Source organism: Chiloscyllium punctatum, chromosome 30 (assembly GCF_047496795.1).
Source record: "Chiloscyllium punctatum isolate Juve2018m chromosome 30, sChiPun1.3, whole genome shotgun sequence".
Taxonomy (NCBI): domain Eukaryota; kingdom Metazoa; phylum Chordata; class Chondrichthyes; order Orectolobiformes; family Hemiscylliidae; genus Chiloscyllium; species Chiloscyllium punctatum.
In genome coordinates, this window is record NC_092768.1 from 42,494,403 (window position 1) to 42,507,221 (window position 12,819).

Here is a 12,819-nt window from a genome sequence, read left to right on the forward strand (position 1 = left end):
CATGATACCATTCAGTCACAGTGGTTTATAGCATGGAAACAGGCCCTTCAGCCCAACTTGTCCATGCCATCCCATTTTCACAGATAGTCACAATTTTCACAACTCTATTTTTCTCCACAGTTGCTGACAGAATTGCTGCGTTTCTCCAGTATTCTCTGTGTTCGTTTTAGAATATAATGGTGGATAACATGGCAACACTGCTGCCTCACAGACCCAGGGTCCCTCACCCTCCGTTGGGTGACTGTCTTTGCATCTGTGTGGGTTTCTGCAGGACACTTCAGTTTCCTCCCACAGCCCAAAGTCCAATGCAGGTTAGGTTGTGCTAAATTACCCCACAGTGTCCAATGGTATGCAGGCTAGGTGGATTAACTATGGTAAAGTTGGGGTTACAGGGATAGGGTGGGGGTCTGGGTGGGATGCTTTTGGGAGGGTGAGGGTAGACTCGATGGGTTAAATGGCCTCTTTCTGCACTCTGTAATTTGATGATTAGTGTGGATTCATGAGATCTAAGGGCCTCTTTCGGCACTATAAACACTCCACGGCTCTTTCATGGGGTCTGCCAGCACTGACAAGGTCAACAGTTGTTGCCCGTAAGCTGAGTAGCTCCCAAGATCATTTCAGAGGGCCGTTAAGGGTTGACCACACTGTGTTGGGTCTGGAGTTACTTGTAGACCAGGTGAAGGTTAATTCCTGATGAAGGGCTCCTCAGATGCTGCCGGACCTGCTGTGCTTTTCCAGCATCTACACTCACTCTCATTAGTGAGCCACATGGGTTTTATAACAATTGGTGTCAATAGTTGTTGCTCACTTTTATTTTCCAATTGAATTAATTGAAATTCGATTCCACTAATTGTACTCGTGGGGCTGGTGCATTGATCGCCCAGTGTCTAAACCAGAGTTTCGAGTTCACTGATGTTGCTAATGCACCATCGCCTCTTCCTTATTGGTGAAGTGTTTCATCAATGCTGATCTCATGGGATGAACCTAACCTAACATTGGATCAAAATCAAACAGAAATAAAACAAAGAAACAAAAACAAAGAAATTGTTGGAGAAACTCAGCAGGTCTGGCAGCATCTTTGGGGAAAAAAAAGCCAAGTTAATGTTTTGGGTCCTGTGACTCTTTATCAGAACACTGAACCTAAATCTGTCAGTTCACTGAGTTTAAACCTGTTTGACAATACTGCTTGCAATCTTTCAAGGTGGCATGGTGGATCAGTGGGTTAGCACTGCTGCCGCATCGTCCCAGGAGCCCTAGTTCGATTCCAGCCTCAGGTGACTGTCTGTGTGGAGTTTGCACATTCTCCCCGTGTCTGTGTGGATTTCCTCTGGGTGCTCTGGTTTCTTCCCACTGTCCAACAATATGCAGGTTAGGGTGGATTGCCCATGCTACATTGCTCATAGTGTCCAGGGATGCGCAGGATTAGCCATGGTAAATGCAGGGTTACAAGGATGGGGTGGGTCTGTGTGGGATACTCTTTGGAGGGTCAGTGTGGATTCAATGGGCTGAATGGTCTGCTTCCATACAACAGGGATTCTATGACTCCAGTTGAATGGGGGTATATACCAGCCTGGCCCCTGAACCTGATGGTCTCCCACACTAGCTGGTTTCAATTAGAATTGTCACTGGTGAGTTTGGGTAAATTGGCATGGGACTGACGGCATCGCTCCCCCCCAAGGGATTTCCATTCCCATTCAATCCAGGCTGTGATGGACCCTGGAGATTTTACAGGTGAAATGTTTTGTGGGAATGGGGGAACTAGGCGTGAAATGCTAACCCATTCCCTGCTCTCTGCAATTATAAACCAGTCTGTATCTGATTAATAGCAAGGAATGCCTGCTCCATGCCCTTATCATAGAGTGGGCTGTGTTAAACAAGGGCACAGTTGGATTGCCAACCCCTCGCCGGGGTGGTAATGCTCCACATGCTAATAGCTCTTGAAATCCCTGAGCAGTGCCAAGCTTGGGTGTAAATGCAACCTGGATTTCTGGAAGGAGAGTACAGAGTGCCCCTGTCGATAGGGCCACCCTGTGTTTTCTGCCTTTCAAAAGTCATTTCTTGGAGGGAAAAAAAAAGCAAACAGTCCCTTCCGCCAACACCATCCCTGTTGTGGGATGGGATGCGAACACATGGCCTCGTATGAGCTCAATCGACCCTCAATGGTTATCTTATTTCAGAGCCGCCCACCACACCATGCTGTCAGGAACAGCTCAGGGAAGTTGATGGGGCGTCCATCCCATTTTATGTCACCCTCCCCACCCCTGGCCAAAGAATGGGGGCATGTAAAACCCAGCTCTGCGTTTCTGTTGAGTGCTCTGTTTTCCGCTGAGACTTTGCTTCAAGGTTGTGACTGAATTGGTAGCAGACACAAGGGGCTCTGGTTCTCCCTCCAGAGATCGGAGTGCAGGAATATCTGCTGTGTTAATCCAGTACAGTACTGAGGGAGTGCTGCACTGTCAGAGTTTGCACCTTTTAACATCAATGAGACGTTAAGCTGACACCCCATCTGCCTATCTGGGTACATGTGGAAGCTCCCAGGGCACTATTTCAAAGAGGGGGGGTTTTCTGGCCACATTTCACTGCCACGTTTCCTACTTTATAACAATGGCTCTGTGTCAAAGTTGACCAATGAGAGTTGAGGTTGTGAAAGGCCTTACTTCAATGCATTTTGTTATTTTCTGTGTTTTCCCCGACTCTACCCCATGATGTGGGAATGACTTGACCCTCGGCCAACAACAGTTGCTATTTCCCATAAACGAAACCACAGCTTGTATCATCCCTCAGACATTCAATGCAGCTGCCAAGGTCAGGCTGCGTTTCAACCTGCAGGGTCTCTGTGTTGCAGGATGGATCTGCCATTCTGTTTGAACATGAAAAGCACATTAATTATTGGCAGATGGCTCAAGGAGCAGTGAAAGGCTTGCAGGTCTCGGTTTATAGAATCGAGACAGTTTTGTTCACTTCATGTTGGATCGTTATAATGATGTGAGCATTCCAGGGAGATGATTACCATGATATTTCTCAAACTCTCCGGGCAGGGAAAAGCAACTGTTGTCCATCAAAGCGCGGGGGGCACCTCTATCTGCCGAGTTACATCTCAACTTAAATAAGCAGCTTACCCACTGATACTGCATTTTGTCTCCACAGAAAGTCAACCGACAGCAAACCACACCCACAGCCTTGATGTTGTGGTACAGGGAAACCAACATGTGTACAGCACGATCCCATAGGCTGCCATGCAATAGGTGAGCAGTGAATTTGTTGGAAAATGCAAACATCTTCTGCCATGACCTTCTGCAAGGCGTAAGTCAGATGGGATTCTCCCCCACGTGCCTGGAAGTGTGCAGCTCCAACAACACTGAAGAAGGTCAGAAGTCACACGACACCAGGTTATAGTCCACCAGGTTTATTTGAAATCACAAGCTTTCTGAGCACTGCATCTTCGTCAGGCAATGGAGCAGTGCTGTGAAAGCTTGTGATTTCAAATAAACCTGTTGAACTATGACCTTGTGTCGTATCCACTCCAGTCGGACACTGGCTCCTCCACATCACCATTGAAGAAACTTGACAAAACTGGGTGGCACGGTGGCTCAGTGGTTAGCATAGCGCTGGAGACCTGGGTTCAATTCCTACCTTGGGGGACTGCCTGTGTGGAGTTTGCACATTCTCCCGGTGTCTGTTTCCTCCCACAATCTAAAGATGTGCAGGTCAAGTGACTTGGCCATGCTAAATTGCCCATAATGTTAGCTGCATTATTTGGGGTAAATATTAGGTGGGGGAATGGGTCTGGGTGGGTTGCTCTCCTTTGGAGGGTCAGTGTGGACTTGTTGGGCTGAAGGGTCTGTTTCCATACTATGTAATCTAAAGCAACCCACAAGATCCACTAAATTCAGTTACTCTACCAATGATGCTCAGTACCGTTAGTGTATACAATACTATCTACAAGATGCACTGCAGAAATTCACCAAGGCACCTCATGTAGCACCTTCTAAGCCCATGAGCAGTGCCACCTACTTCTTGTTTATATTATCTGATTGAAAGTTTAGGAAAACGTCACTAAGAGATTGTGGAGTCATGCCTCGGGTTAAAAAGTTGGAAGTATCACTCCGCCATTAATAACCAGTGAGGCGCAGAAACCAGATAACAAAAGAATTGCTGGAATCACAGTGATTGTGAAGTGATCGAACAGTCAATGTGGATCTATGAAGGGAAGGATGTGCCTGGCTCATTAGGCCAAAGTGTTTTATGTTCCCCTGGATAAGATCGCATCGGTCCCTATCTCTGCATTGCAGCAGTTACAACAATGATGTTTCTACTCAGTGGCTCTACACACACGGTTGACAGGGAGTATCTCACCATAATCGGTTGTGGTTTTGGGGCCTCACCTCTCGAGTGAAAACCCCTTTGAGGGTTTTGAGCATACTACTTTTACTTTAGAGAAGTTGGTGCTAAGCCATTTCCCTGAGCTGCTACAGTCATTTGAGATTACAGAGTTTCAGGATTTTGACCCAGCGACACTGAAGGCAGAGCGATACAGTTCCAAGTCAGGATGGTGAACTAACTTGAGGGGAACCTGCAGGGCTCGGTGTTCTCATGCATCTGCTGCCCTTGTCCTCCTAGATGGTAGAGGGCATGGGTTTGGAAGGCACTGCCAAAGGAGTACTGGCAAGTTGCTGTGTTGCATCTTGTGACTGACACACACTGAGTATCAATATGGAGGGAGTGAATGCTTACATCGGATTCTGATTGAGTGGGCTGTTTTGTTACAGCTGGTGTTAGACTTGGAGAATGTTGAAGCTGCAATCCAGGCAAGTGGAGAGTATTCCATTACACTCTGACCTTGTAGATGGGAGACAGGGGAGTCAGGAGGTGAGTTGGGGAAGATAAAGTGGCTTAGTGGTTAGCACTGCCGTCACACTGCTCTAGGGACCCAGATTTGATTCCAACTCCAGTCGACTGTATGGAGTTTGCACATTTTGCCATGCCTGCATGGGTTTCCTCTGGGTGCTCCAATTTCCTCCCAAAGTCAGGACAGCACGGTGGCTCAGTGGTTAGCACTGCTGCCTCACAGCGCCAGGGGCCTGGGTTCAATTTCAGCCTCGGGGGACTGTCTGTGTGGAGTTTGCACATTCTCCTCGTGTCTGCATGGGTTTCCCACAATCCATAGTATTCAGGAATGTGCAGGTTAGGTGCGTTCGTCAGGGGTAAATGTAGAGTAATAGGGTAGGGGAATGGGTCTGGGTGGGTTACTGTTCGGAGGGTCAGTGAGGATTGTTGGACCAGAAGGCCTGTTTCCACACTGGAGATTATATGATAAGACTAGATTCCCTCCAGGGCAGAAACAGGCCCTTTGGCCCACCTAGACCCATCTCCCTCATGCACCTAGAGCTATGGGCAATTTAACATGGCCTATTCACCTGACCAGCACATCTTTGGACTGTATGAGGAAACTGGAGCACCCGCAGGAAACCCACGCAGACACGGGGAGAATGCAAACTCCACACAGACAGTCACCCCCGAGGTTGGAATCGAACCTGGGACCTTGGTGCTGTGAGGCAGCAGTGCTAACCATTGAGCCACCATGCCGTCTTATGTGTCGTAAGTTGTGCAGGTTAGGCGGATTGGCCGTGCTAAATTGCCCATAGTGTTAGGTGCATTAGCCAGAGGGAGCTGGGTCTGGGTGGGTTACTCTTCGGAGGGTCGGTGTGGACTTGTTGGGCTGAAGGGCCTGTTTCCACACTGTAGGGAATCTAATCTAATCTAAATTGTAGTGCCCAAGGATGTGCAGGCTGGGTGGGTTAGCTATGGTTAATGTGGGGTTTTTGGGATAGGGTGAGATCTTGGGTCTAGGTGGGATGCTGTTCAGTGGGTTGGCGCAGACTCAATGGGCCGAATGACCTCTGCCTGCCTTGGCGGGATTCTATGATTCGAAACCCGCTGCAGGATTCCTGACCTCTGAACTGCTCTGTAGCCATTGTAATAATATGGCGACAGCGTTCAGGATTCACACTCAACAACAATCACAAATATTCCCTCCATGTATTGCTGCTCCTCAATCGCAGCAGAGTCTACCATCTACAAGATGCACTGCAGAAATTCACCAAAGATCCTCAGACAGTACTTTCCAAACACACAATCACTCCTATCTGGAAGGAGGAGGGTAGCAGATACATGGGAACACGTCCACCAACCTGCAAGCTCCCCTTTAAGCCTCTCACCATCCTGACTTGGAAATGTAATTTTACTTGCTCACAGGATGAGGGTGTCACTAGGTGGACCAGCATTTATTACCCATCCATAATTTCCCAGAAGGTAGTAGATAGTCAACCATGGCCATGTTTTGGGGACATTTCACCTAATTCAACGGGCAGGCTACACAGGGGCTGGGGTCCCTTCCTAGTCTTAATGTACCTGTTCTCCATAACCTGCAGAGGTGGTGGGGGTGTGCCAGTAAAGTCAGGGCAGAGATACACAAGTGTCCTTCCCACATCCCCTCTTTGTCCACCATTCAAGATTGCTAATTGAGGTTCAAAGAGCCCAGTGCAAATCCAGTGCCATAGAAACTAACGGTATTGAGATTTTGAAGAGGTAGCAAAGAGGATTGATGAGGGCAGAGTGGTGAGCGTGATCTATATGGACTTCAGTAAGGTGTTCGACAAGGTTCCTCATGGGAGACTGGTTAGCAAGGTTAGATCTTATGGAATACATGGAGAACTAGCCATTTGGATACAGAACTGGCTCGAAGGTAGAAGAGAGAGGGTGGTGGTGGAGGGCTAATTTTCAGGCTGGAGAGCTGTGACCAGTGGAGTGCCACAAGGATCAGTGCTGGGTCTGCTGCTTTTCATCATTTATATAAATGATTTGGATGTGAGCATAAGAGGTATAGTTAGTAAGTTTGCAGATGACACCAAAACTGGAGGTGTGGTGGACAGCGAAGAAGGTTACCTCCGAGTACAATGGGATCTTGATCAGACAGGCCAATGGGCTGAGGAGTGGCAGATGGAGATTTATTTAGATAAATGCGAGATGCTGCATTTTGGAAAGGCAAACCAGGGCAAGACTTATACACTTAATGGTAAGGTCCTGGGGAATGTTGTTGAACAAAGAGACCTTGGAGTGCAAGTTCATAGCTCCGTGAAAGTAGAGTCAAAAGTAGATAGGATAGTGAATAAGGCACTTAGTATGCTTTCATTTATTGGTCAGAACATTGAGAATAGGAGTTGGGAGGTCATGTTGCAGGTGTACAGGACATTGGTCAGGCCACTTTTGGAATACAGTGTGCAACTCTGGTCCCTCTCCTATCAGAAGGATTTTGTGAAACTTTAAAGGGTTCAGAAAAAGATTTACAAAGATGTTGCCAGGGTTGGAGGTTTTGAGCTGTAAGGGGAGGTTGAATACGCTGGGTCTGTTTTCCCTGGAGCAACAGAGGCTGAGGGGTCAATTTGTAGAGGTTTATAAATCATGAGGGACAGGGATAGGGTGAACAGCCATGGGATGGGGGAGTCCAGAACTAGAGGCATAGGTTTAGGGTGAGAGGGAGAATATACGAAAGGAGCATAAGGGAAACCTTTTCACCCAGAGGGTAGTGCGTGTATGGAATGAGCTGCCAGTGGAAGTGGTGGAAGCTGGTACAATGATAACATTGTGAAGGCAATATTTTGTTAAATTTCAAAAATATACTTTATTCATAAAATACTTTGATGGTCTGTACAGTTGGACATACCATACATATGTAAACATTCCATTTGTTTGCATACCGAAAACAGAGTAATCATTCCTATTTACAGGTCTGTATGATTACATTTTTAGCTGAGGCGTCAGCAGAGCCCAAATGACTGCATGGGCCCCCCGTTCTTCTTTAGCCAGGCAGATGTTACACGGTGGTCTTTCCCCATCGTGCCTTGGGGGCAGCTGCCCCAAGCTTCAGCGCGTCCCTCAACACGTAATCCTGGACCTTGGAATGTGCCAGTCTGCAACACTCAGTCAGGGTCAACTCCTTCAGCTGGAAGATCAACAGGTTTCGGACCGTCCAGAGAGCGTCCTTCACCGAGTTGATGATCCTCCAGGCACAGTTGATCTTCGTCTCGGTGTGCGTCCTGGGGAACAGGCCGTAGAGCACGGAGTCCCGCGTCACGGCACTGCTCGGGACGAACCTCGACAAACACCACTGCATTCCTCTCCAGACTTCCTCTGCGTAGGCACATTCCAGAAGGAGGTGTGTGACAGTCTTGTCTCCCCCGTAGCCGCTTCAAGGGCAGCGTGTGGTGCGGCTAAGAGTCCGGGCGTGCGTAAAGGATCTCACAGGCAGAGCCCTTCTCACCACCAGCCAAGCCATGTCTTGGTGCTTGTTGGAAAGTTCTGGCGATGAGGCATTCTGCCAAATGGCTTTGACAGTCTGCTCAGGGAACCGTTCGACAGGATCCGCCCTCTCCTTTTCCCGAAGAGTCTCAAGGACACTACATGCTGACCACTTCCTGATGGACTTGTGATCAAAGGTGTTTTTCTTCATAAATTTCTCCACGAAGGACAGGTGATACGGAACGGTCCAGCAACTCAGAGCGTTCCGCGGCAGCGAGGCCAGGCCCATCCTTCGCAACACGGGGGACAGGTAGAACCTCAGTACGTATTGACACTTGGTGTTTGCGTACCGGGGATCCACGCACAGCTTGATGCAGCCACACACAAAGGTGGCCATCAGGGTGAGGGCCTTAACCTGCACATCTTTGGACTGTGGGAGGAAACCGGAGCACCCAGAGGAAACCCACACAGACACAGGGAGAATGTGTAAACTCCACACAGTCGCCCGAGTCTGAAATCAAACCTGTCTCCGTAGCGCTGTGAGGCAGCAGTGCTAGCCACTGAGCCCCCGTGCTACTCCCACATAGCACCTCTATAAAACCCACCAGTCCTTCTAATTTCCAGAGCAACTTTATCGTTCTTTAATGCCTGTGCCCTCTGCTTTGAGAGCGCAAGATCATTTTTAATTGTAAAATTTATCCTTTATTCATCATACTGTCTTTACACATATATATTTTACCACAAATGCAGGTAACAGTAGCACATCAAAGAGACTAATAAACATTGGAGTTTACTGTTCAACATGGTCATCGCTGACTATTTAAGTTCTAAATTTTTAAAAAGATTCAAATTCCACCCTGTGTTGTGAGGAAATTCCAACCCAAGTCTCCAGAGCCAGTCATCAGCTTCCAAGTCCAAGGAGAATAATCCGTCATCACACCTCTCCCTCCTCCCTCCCCCATGCCCTGCTTCAGACATTAGTTGTCCCAATCTCTCCCTCTGGCCCCACATCCCAGTCTTCCACAATTCCAATCCCTCTCCCTATCCCACTATCTTCCCCCACATGCTAATCTGCTGCCAATCATAATCTCTCCCTCTAACCCAATATTAGATTAGATTGCATTACATTACAGTGTGGAAACAGGCCCTTCGGCCCAACAAGTCCACACCGCCCCGCAGAAGCGCAACCCACCCATACCCCTACATTTACCCCTTACCTAACACTACGGGCAATTTAACTTAGCCAATTCACCTGACCTGCACATTTTTGGACTGTGGGAGGAAACCGGAGCACCCGGAGGAAACCCACGCAGACACGGGGAGAACGTGCAAACTCCACACAGTCAGTCGCCTGAGGCGGGAATTGAACCCGGGTCTCTGGCGCTGTGAGGCAGAAGTGCTAACCACTGTGCCACCGTGCCACCCATCTTCCCCATATCCCAATCTTTCCCCAGTCTGAATCTCTTTCCCTACCCCACTCTCCCAAACTCTTCCTCCCAGTTGCATTCTCCCCACCCCCACACCATTGCCTGGCACTGTAAAATGGGTATGTGCCAGAGATATCAACTCATGAAGAATGCTGAGTCCACACAAGGTGAGGAAGGAATGTTTCACAGACACCACTCTCATATCTTTGAATGTTTGCTTTGATATCAATAGAAGCCACAATCTGGCCATACACACAGGCGCACGGTAGCGAGGGAGGCTCACATGCGGAGTGGCAGATGTGGCTCTTCCCAGTGATTGGAGGAACCGGCAGCAGTGAGGACATTCCCCTGGCGATCGGAGGTGACAGCAGTGAATGCAATCTCTCACCATTTAGTACCAGTGGGGGGCAGCAGTGAGGTTCCCCTCCTGGTGTTCAGGGCCAGCGGGTGGTAGCAGTGAGGTTCTCCTCCTGGTGTTCAGGGCCAGCAGGGGGCGGCAGTGAGGTTCCCCTCCTGGTGTTCAGGGCCAGCCGGGGGCAGCAGTGAGGTTCCCCTCCTGGTGTTCAGGGCCAGCCGGGGGCAGCAGTGAGGTTCCCCTCCTGGTGTTCAGGGCCAGTGGGGGGGCAGCAATGAGGTTCCCCTCCTGGTGTTCAGGGCCAGCCGGGGGCAGCAGTGAGGTTCCCCTCCTGGTGTTCAGGGCCAGCTGGGGGCAGCAGTGAGGTTCCCCTCCTGGTGTTCAGGGCCAGTGGGGGGGCAGCAATGAGGTTCCCCTCCTGGTGTTCAGGGCCAGCCGGGGGCAGCAGTGAGGTTCCCCTCCTGGTGTTCAGGGCCAGCTGGGGGCAGCAGTGAGGTTCCCCTCCTGGTGTTCAGGGCCAGTGGGGGGGCAGCAATGAGGTTCCCCTCCTGGTGTTCACGGCTAGCGGGGGACAGCAGTGAGGTTCCCCTCCTGGCATTCGGGGCCAGTGGGGGGTAACTGTGAGGTTCCCCTCCTGGCATTCGGGGCCAGCGGGGGGGCAGCAGTGAGGTTCCCCTCCTGGTGTTTACGGCCAGTGGGGGCACAGCAGTGAGGTTCCCCTCCTGGTGTTCACGGCCAGCAGGGGGCAGCAATGAGGTTCCCCTCCTGTTGTTCACGGCCAGTGGGGGACAGCAGTGAGGTTCCCCTCCTGGCATTCGGGGTCAGTGGGGGGTAGCTGTGAGGTTCCCCTCCTGGTGTTCACGGCCAGCGGGGGGGCAGCAGTGAGGTTCCCCTCCTGGCATTTGGGCCCAGTAGTGGCAGCAAAGCCTGTCCAGTGATCGGGGACGGAGGCAGCGGACTCTTCAAGATGGCAGCCCCGCAAAGTGACAACTGCAGCTGAAGTGGGATGCCGAGTGTGACCTGTTTCGGCAGCAGAGCCAGTGACTCTTGGTTGCTGGGTGAGTGTGGGGTCTGTGGTGTCAGCGAAGTGGGCCCAGTGGTGAAGAGATGGTGCCTAAAGTGGGTCAACCCTTACATTGATGGCGGCGTGGTATTGGGGGCCTCCTTTGTGAGTTGGTGCCAGCGTGGAGTGGGTCAGAAAGACTGATACTCTGAACTTTTCACTTTTGTTTTATTTTTCAAGTTTATTCTGAAGACTGACAATGATGGGCTATTTATTTCTTGACTTTCCTAACTTTTTTTTGTTTCCTAAGAATTTGAACTTGAGTATCTGTGCCTTTGTATCTGAGATGGTGCTGTAATGCAGTGACTGCAAACTTCTAACTGGACTCATTTGAGTGACAAGAAAGCGAATTCATTTCAATTCCGGACATGAATAGTGAACTGAATATTCAACCTGTGTTATGTGCACGTGTCTTAGTGTCATTGATCCCATGGTCTAACCCAGAGTGCCCTTACACCTCTCTCTCCCCCTCTGTAGTCACTTCCTTGTCTTAGTTGGGCTCATGCTGCACCCCCGGGTTTCTCTCAGACCCTACACCACCCATCTCTGGGCTCCATGTGTCTCACTGTTAGTGGCCTCAGAGATCGCTCCCCCTCTGCCCTGTGTCCTGACATCTCCCACGTTGCTCAGGCACCACATTGAAAGGACTCAGCGGAACAGGCTCTCGAGGCACAGTAGATCTCGAGATGGAATTGGTGTCAATGGCTTTCATTCCTTTTCATCCTCCCTGCAAGCCTTGCCATCCCACTGGAAGGGGATTAACTGCTTTGGCAGAGGTGACTGGCAGGGGATGGTTGCAAAACAAGGGCCTTGTGAGGGAAAAGCCGTCTGAAAATGGGCAGCATCTATCTGGAGAAGGGCTTTGCGTTGTTACAATCTCCTTTCACTGACATGGGGAACCCATGAGACCTGCCTGTGGTTAGACCCCCTGTAGATTGAAGCTCTAGCAACAGACCTTTAAACAACATCTTTAAACCGAGGACGTGTCTGTACTTTGGAACAGTTGTCCCATTTATGTATCTCATTGTGCAATCATTACTTTTGCTGCTATCACCGAGAGTTGACATCTCTGTGAGGCTGCTTTCCTGTGGATCTCAATCCTTGCTAATCCATTACCACCATTTTCTCACAAGCAGCCTTTGTGACAGACCCTGTAAGGTCATTACAGATCCATAAGACTGCTCTCTCAACAGAGATAGGCAACAGTGGTGCTTTCACCTGATGTGCTCCACCATCTGGGGAAGAGACAGAATTGAGAAGGAGAATCCTTCATGGTAACCTCAACTGGAATTGAACCCACATTGTTGGCATCACTCAGCATCACAAGCTAGATAGCCAGCCAACCGAGCGAATGGATTCCATGCCATTACTACTTAGTGTATCTAACTAAAAAAGATAAGGCTTGACCTGACCTCAAAAGTCTCCTGCAACCTCTCTCACCCAGACCCAACCACTCCACACCCATGGCTCCCCAATCCCATTCCTCTCACCAGACCTCCTTATATTTCCAGGCAAAACACTGCAGAAGCTGGATATCTGAGATCAAAACAGGAAAACAAGCCAGGCAGCAACTGCACTGAGTAAAAAATAGCTTTAATGTTCCACATGCAGGATCTTTCACCAGAACTCACATCTTAAATCTGTGCTCTCTGTGTTAGGTTTGTGTGACTCTGCAT